An 8,013-nucleotide genomic window follows, 5' to 3' on the forward strand; every position below is an offset into this window, starting at 1 on the left:
TAGTATGAACCTCGCGCTACTTTTAAGTCTGTGAATCAGTAGCGCTGCTGCTACTCTCTTACCCTGCGCCACTGCTAATATTTTCTGTATTTTTTCTTCTACTTATTTATGTAGTATTTATACAGATTTTATACAATAAAAACATACACATACATTGGAACTATATCAGACAAGAATGTCTCATCTTTCATCATCCTAAACATTCGCGTACGCATCAAGGGCGCCTTCTCGCGATATCCACCTGTCCCTTTTACTGTGTGAGGTAAAAAAAACGAAGATGAAAAGAGAAACGGGCCGCCCTCGTTTCCCATTCACCACTGCCCCGACACCACTCACCGGCGCCCTCCCCCACAGCCCCTCTCTCCTCCGCTCACCTTATCCCCACCACCGGGCGAGCTCCTCTCCTCCCCCTCGCCCCAGATCGAGCAGCAGGTCTGGATCCATGGCCACGGCAGCGCGAGCGCTCCCCGTCAGATCGCTTTCGTTCCCGAGCAGAGGAGGAGGCAATGTTGCATGGCTATCTCGGTGGTCGCGGCGCTGTTCCGCAGCTGGTTCGCCTTCAGCTCGCCGGGGCGGATGAGGTGATTCATTAGGGTTAGTGCCGCCGCCGCCCCATCCCGCTCCGCATCGATGGGTCTCGGGCAAGCCACCCCTTCATACTCTCTCTGTCCTGTCGCCTCCCATAGTTCTTCCTCAACCACGATCGGGGCGGGATGGACCTGCATATCCGTCAAGGTAACTAGCGGGGTGGTGCTCACGGATCGGGGCATTATGAGGTAGGATCGATTATGTGGATTGTAGCTCTGCAGCGGGCGTTTTGGACGGGAGTGATAGCCAGGTTCTATGCTTATATTTTATCTCTTTTTTTATAAGCTGCAAGTAATTGCTATCATCATAGACATTAAGAAAGTAAATATATACTCATGCATCATCTTTTAGGAGAATTTGAATGTTATTTCAAACCGTGATGTGTTTGTTGGTGCCATATGGATAGTAAATGATGCTACTAAGTTTAACAGATAGTTGTAGATATAAATAAAATCAGGAGGTCACCATTATGTTGATTTCAGAATAAGCATCATGTCAGTCTTGTAAATATCTTTTGTGTTCTGCAGGCTAATCATACGCTCTCTTTTGTGCTATATTTGGCAATCTTGTACTACTATCTTGCAGGTTGTTGGGACATTTACTCACCCCCAAATATGTTTGTTGGTTGATACACAGGCTTCGGGAAACAAGTAGAAAGCTGCTGCTTTCATTGGGGACCTAGATCTTTGTGAGGCTTTTTAAAGATCTTGACACAGTATATGAAAATGATTTTCATAACTCGACAATTTCGGTGAGTTCATTTTTACCAATATGTTGTACTCCGCCGTCCCATATTAACTGCCGCTGAAAAAATAGTATCTAGACGTATGTAACTTCGTTATGCTTATGAAGTTGGAGTCAAGGACGTAAGCTTCTGCGAACTAGTGTCATGCGTGAATGCGTGCTGGCTGCCGGTGCTTATCTTGCACCACATTAATCTCTTTGAGTTTCAATGTTCCTATCTCGTTGAGTTTTAATTCCGTAATCAACTTAGGAAAGTATCTCGTTGGAAAGATGATGCCCTGATAAAGTTGGAACATATCTCAGGATACTTAGTCGTTTTCACCTAATGTTCCAAATGATCATGTTAGTTTGTAGGTTTCAAAAGAAGAAGATCCTGAAAATTGGCATGTTCGGGCTTTAGTACTTGCTCTTTAATTTGTGCTTATGTTAATACTTGTGAATTATAGGCACTGGTTAAGATATTAATTCTTCAGGTATTTTGGTCAATTGACTCGGGCTCTCTAAAAGGATTTCATAGTGATTGCAAAGAAGCTTCAAAGCAGGTTAGTTTGGCACATCTTCCTTGTATTCCTTCGCAATGTTCAGTAATGTACAGCTATGCTGAAGTTGTGGTGCTGTTTTGTTTTATTTATTTTTCATCTTCTTGTCATGTACCATTTGAAACTACGTTCTTCTTGTATAAACTACTAAACCATTAAATGGACCTGTGCAGAATCTTTTGATCCGAAAGAACCTCATAATCAATAAGAGCATTCGCACAACATATGTCCGGGCAATCAGATCAACACACCATTTCATTTATATTTAAAATCAGTAATTTCTTGGTTCTTCGTATGAGTGGCCATCCTATGTGAATTCAGGTCTGGGTTCTTCCTATGTATCATGTCTGAAACTTGGAATATTGATTGTTAGGCATAGCTTAACTTCCACATTTTCATGCATATTCTTCTGCTGGTAAGATAGGGCAAAACATGTACCACAGAATGCAGGGAGAGCATAGATTTATTTTTCTTTTTTTTATTAGATAAGCTACATTGCAGGGAGAGCATGCGTTTATTTTGCTCTTCCTACTTTTGTTAGATAGGGTACATTCTTTTTGTTCCATTCATGCCTCTGTTGCTGACGGTACTATCGTGTAAATTGAAAATTGATGTTTAATGTTACGACATGATTTACACAAACTGAAATTCTGATCCCTTGGGATGTTGCAGGTTCCTACAATCTAATACTAATGGAATTGGCCTTCAAAATTGCAACCAATATTAGAGCTGGCGAACGATTTGCATTTTATGTATTCATACCAATGTGGCCTGAAGGAGTCCCTACCTCAGCCTCTGTGCAAGAAATTCTTTTCTTTCAGGTAAGCTCTATTTTATAAAAGAATTATAGAAGCTATTAGGAAACCACAAATCTGAGATTTGTTGAGATATTGAAATCCCAATGTGAGATTCACTGAGATACGGAAATGTCTTTCGACCTTAATTTCAATCCTCTCCCAATTAATATATTTCCATTTGAGTGCATATTGGCATATTCCTTGATATGTCTGGCATTTTTCGCTTTTAATACGATATTACTCAACTGGTGCTCACTTCCCTTTGTTTAGTTCAGCGCCATTTCTATTCTTGCCTTCATTTTGGTTAAAAAAATCTCTCACCACCAAATGTTACCTTATGTGTTTTTTTTTTTGCTCGGCAGCCGTGATTTCATAGAGGCAATGTAATATGTAATGTTGTTATTGCTATAAAAGCTGCAGAAGCGTAATGCTGATTATCCGTACATGCCTACCATATTGTAAAGAGATCTTCCAACTTGTCCATTTTGTAGACCTTTGATTATCCATGACACGGAAGGCAGGGAATAGCTTTGAAAAATCTGACGAAGATGATACAGCCATTTGAACTTTTACATGCATTTATGTTGAATTAGGATTTGGGGCTTGGGAATATTACACAAAGGAGGGGCAACATTGTTTTTAAGGCGGTAAGGCGAGGCAAGGCGCTGGGGGGCGCCTCACCGCCTAAGCGGTAAGGCATAAGGCAAGGCGGACGCCTTAGAGAGTTCTAAGCAGTAGAATGAAGTAGAATTTGGTAGGCAACTAGGCATACACACTACACATCTTGCACTTGCTGCTGGTTGTAGAGCCCATATAGGATCCATCCTCTTTGCACTTTCTCTTCTCCCCAACAGTAATCATGCATTATTCTAACCATCCAGGCATCCACTAACCACTATAAGAGAGGCAGTGAGCAACCAGCAAAGCAGCTAGCACAAAGCAGTGAGCAACCAGCAAAGCAGGAAGCAATGAACAACTGAAAAACAGCAAGCAATGAACAACTTAACATGGAAGAAACAGAGCAGAGGAGGGTGGGGGAGAAGGGGGAGGGAGAGGTGTTGGCTCCTTGCTGTTGCCTGTTGCTGGTTGCTGTTGTACTGAAGAGGAGGAGGATGAGCTACTGGAGAGGAGGAGGATGAGGAGCTGCTGGAGAGGATCTGCTGCAGAGGAGGGAGCAGATCTGCTGGAGGAGAGGAGCCAGAGAAGGAGGAGGAGGTGTGTGTGGATTGGGGGTTGTTTCTCTCTCTCTTTCCCCTCTCTTACCTGTTGGCGCCAACAGCATCTCTGTTTCCCACCAGAAGACTGTTTCCTGACTAAAACTACTTCCCTGCCTGGCTGGCAAGCTCAAGGCGTCCAATATGGACCAAGGTGCCAACCTGGACGCCTTAGCAGCGCTTCAGATGCCTTAAAGCTTAAGGCGGACGCCTTACTCAGGTACCTAAGGCAAGCTGGACGCCTTGAGCTTGCAAGGTGCCCTGACGCCTAAGCGTCGCCTAGGCGACGCCTTACTGACGCCGTAAAAACAATGGGGGGCAACCCCTGGATCCTATTCATGGTAGATTGTCTACAGAGCTCAGACTGCTGCCTCCACAAGCAGTTTGAAAGGTATTAACATAACAGAAAACAAAACGATCTGCCACATGTTAATCTTAGATGAGGTTTACCAACTGTCATCTCCAGAAGCCAAAATTTTGATACAGAAAGTCCATGCTATTGTGTTTTTCATCTTGAAATTAACTATTTATACACATTCTCTGAGCACGATATTCACCTTTCCGTTTCAGCTTATCGCAGGTCAATCATCTAGGTTACAAACCTGTTGTCTCTGTATTCATATGCGCCTATCAGTATCTATGCTGCTGCCATCTTTGCTTCTAAGTCTGATCTTTTTATGCATGTGCAGTGGCTGTAATGGATTTCAGTTGCTGTAAATTAATTTTTTCAGCCTGTTCAAAGTGGCAGGCATATTTGGGCGTGACGGGATTCTCATGCACTCATCCGGCGAGATCCTCCTGATGAACAAGCGCGGCGTCTTCATGAACAGCCTGCAAACGGGGGCATGTTACTACCTGGTAATTTGTCACTTCTTGTGCTGCTAACCAGAGTTGATTGGTTCTAATCTTCTATTTCACTAAAAATATCAACTTAGCAATTTGCTCGTTCCTTGATGTGTTTGTAGGTACTCATATCGATCTAATTAATCTACTTCATATTTAGCCGGTTAGAAGAATCAAGATCTCTGTATATGTATGCAAGGCAATAAAAGAAGCGTGCATTTCTTATCAAGCTTCAATGAGAACGATCTTGTCGTGATAATCGTATCAGTGTGCAATGTTGTTCTTGCTTTCTTTGTTGATATCAGCTTACAGTTACTGGGAGAAATAAATTATCAAAATGTTCATGTACAGTGTCATTATACCGACATTGGCTACCTAGCATAACTCTTATCATCTTAAACTAAGTTCTATAATTAGATTATTGATTGCTTATGTTATGGCAGTAGGTTGTGTTCTGCACATACTACAATTCGGAGCTGAATTGGTGTCAGCCAATTCAGTGTCCACATGCATGACCTGGGTGTGCAGGTGTGACATGTGCAGCAAAAAAAGTTAGAAAAGTGCGTGTATCCTACCTGGCACTGCAGAGATGCCACTTAGGTGGTGCGCCATGGCGCGCCCCCAACAACTAGTCATCATCGAAGTGCTACAACTAGAGCTGCAAACGAGTCGAGTTCGAGCGAGTTGGACTAGGCTCAGCTCAGGTTATACTAAAATTTGAGCGAGCTCAAACTAAGTGAAGCTCAAGGTCGAGCCGTAAAAAGTGGCTCGTGCTTAGCTTGTATCGATCTCGAGCTATTTTCGAGATAAATAATAAGATGATTTTATGAATAGTCTAAGGCAATTTTTCAAACATTATAGCCAACAACACAATATAGAAAGCCACTATAAAATTTGACTTATTCTCTCTCAACCGATGACTAGCACTTGATAAGTAGGGACCAATGAAGTAGAAAGATAGAAAAATGAAGGTGCATCCGCTCTTAAACTTTGGCTGAGAATAATAGGATATTTGACACACGACTGACCATGCACTATATTGAGGCTAAGTTTCTCATGCTTAATTAGGCCTCCATGTTTCCTACTAGGTAAAATTGAGAAAAACTGTGCACGACATATAAGAAAATAAATTATCTTTTTAAATAAATATCAAGATTATTTAATATAATTATATAACATCGAGCTATCGATCTAAATTCGAGCGAGCCAGTGTTAGCTCAAGATTAACTCGTTTCTCTATCGAGCTACATAAAGTGTTCATACTCAGCTCATTTCTTTTCGAGCCGATCTCGAGTCGAGTCAAAATACGAGTCGATCTAGAGCGGCCCACGAACCTCGAGCTTTTCTTGCAGCCCTAGCTACAACATAGTCTCATCATAGTGATCCAACACAAATGTCTCATCATCCTCCGAAATAGCGATACAAGTTATTACAAGTCTCGAATAGATGCAACTACATGGTCACATACACATGTTTAATCATCGATCTAAAGTATGATATTCAAGAGAAGAGCGATCACTATGAGCAAGAGCGGGATTATGAAGTTGTTCTTGAGCCGGTTCTGATGCCTCTCTCACACTAGCGTGAACCTCAAGTAACTAGTTTCCGCTTGGATTCTACTTTGAAACCCTTTGTGGCTGCTGCCTAGGAAGTGGTCGACTTGGGCCTGACACTCTGGCCACTCGTCATACACTTCCCTATGTACATGACATAGCACTTCTTCGCCATCGATCCATATCCCTGACAGAGATGCATCGTCATCAGGCGAATTCATCGATAATATGCAACATAATATAAGTAAGCAACACAAACAAAAAGTTAGCAAATAGAAGCAACATATAGTAAACATAATTAATGAAGTTCATCGTACCCAAACTAATTAACTAGAGCGCTACGCAAGTTCAGGAGGACCGAATACATCACAAAGTTTTGTCGTACAGAAATTCAAAGTTTCTTCCTACAAAAAGTACTAATTAAAAAGACATCATTGTTGTTGTCATCGTCAATTGCTACGGGTTCCATTCGTCCATATCCGGGAGGATGCACCCTAGCTTCGTGAACGGCGTCATGTCCTAACGCGGTATGCCTATGCGAGTTCAGACGTTAGCCCGCAAAACAGGGCCGCCATGGAACATCCCATTCTCTTCAACGACGTCTTTGATAATGATCGTCGCAATGTCCTATTGGATACGATAAAAATCATTTATGATTTTTTTCATCCTGTTCAGCTCAAGGCTGCGGCCCATTTGCGGATATGGGCATCGGCAGTAGATGGCATGCGAAGTTTCTTGTGATCCCTTCTGAACTCCAGCATGTGATGGATGACGTAGAATCCATCCTTCCTACTTCCTTCCCGTTGCTGGACACAAAAATGTCTGTTTTATGGTCAAAACACGGCGCACCCTTCCTTTGTTTCTTGATCTTGATGTGGCCACCTGTCATGCCGATGCCTATGAGAGCACGATCCAGAACACTTCGTATGTGTGTGTAGTCTTTCTCTCAGTGTTTTTGGATGAGTCCAAATACAAAGCGTAGGAGACTTGCGGGTAAAGAACGATAAGGACGGCGCACCCCTCGTTGCGCAAAATAAATATACCTCAAAATTAGCCTCCATACGTGCAAATGAATGATTGAAATGTACGAAAGGATGTGTTATAGCGGCTATCCGGGAATGACTTACAAGGGATGATAAGGCAGGAGAATTATTTCCTTGTCCTTATTCGCAACCATGAAGTCTTCGATGTACTTCTTCGCAGTCTCACGTTCCACGTCGCTGTTTCCCAAGAAGCCCTCATGCATGTATTAGGGGCCCGCTACCATGATTTGCGAGATTTGCTCTTTCCTGATGATGTAGTTCGTATGTAGCGCATAAAGGCGGACAAACGTAAAATTGAGCCGCCTCATGAGATACATCTCAAAGATGTAATCAAACTGTGGGAAGAACATGCCCGCAGGGTTAGTGTCGACGAAGCCTCTTCCAATCGGCACATTAACCGTGTAAAGCGGGTATCCTGGTTCTTCCGATTGGAGAAGGCCCAACTCTGACGACAGCACAAGGTCATGCAATCTCCTGAGATCCCCAGTTATGGACTCGATCACTTTATTCGGTAGCATTGGCTTGCCCGCGACATGGAGTAACGACACATTTACGATCGGTACACCATCCAAAACCCGGGTTGCAGGAGGCGGCTGGCTGCTCGAAGCTTTGGTGGGAGCAGAGCCTTTCTTCAGGGGTCTCTTCCTCTACTTCTTCCTGGGTTCAAGTAGTGAGCCTATCAGACCCTCCTT

At 43.0% G+C, this 8,013-nt stretch overlaps 1 long non-coding RNA gene across 7 annotated transcripts; it reads left to right on the top strand.

The window, feature by feature from the left end:
* Positions 1-313: 313 nt before the first annotated feature.
* Positions 314-5,157, top strand: LOC109768220 (uncharacterized). 7 transcript variants are annotated; one of them, XR_012187220.1, is made up of 6 exons: positions 314-838; positions 1,225-1,339; positions 1,806-1,874; positions 2,544-2,692; positions 4,572-4,740; positions 4,848-5,157. It is a non-coding gene; the product is annotated as an uncharacterized lncRNA (long non-coding RNA). The 7 variants fall into 7 exon arrangements; XR_002234056.3 differs by having other exon boundaries at positions 323-838; positions 4,625-4,740; XR_005759385.2 differs by having other exon boundaries at positions 323-735; positions 4,625-4,740.
* The last annotated feature ends 2,856 nt before the right edge of the window (positions 5,158-8,013 follow it).

Source organism: Aegilops tauschii, chromosome 6, assembly GCF_002575655.3.
Source record: "Aegilops tauschii subsp. strangulata cultivar AL8/78 chromosome 6, Aet v6.0, whole genome shotgun sequence".
Taxonomy (NCBI): domain Eukaryota; kingdom Viridiplantae; phylum Streptophyta; class Magnoliopsida; order Poales; family Poaceae; genus Aegilops; species Aegilops tauschii.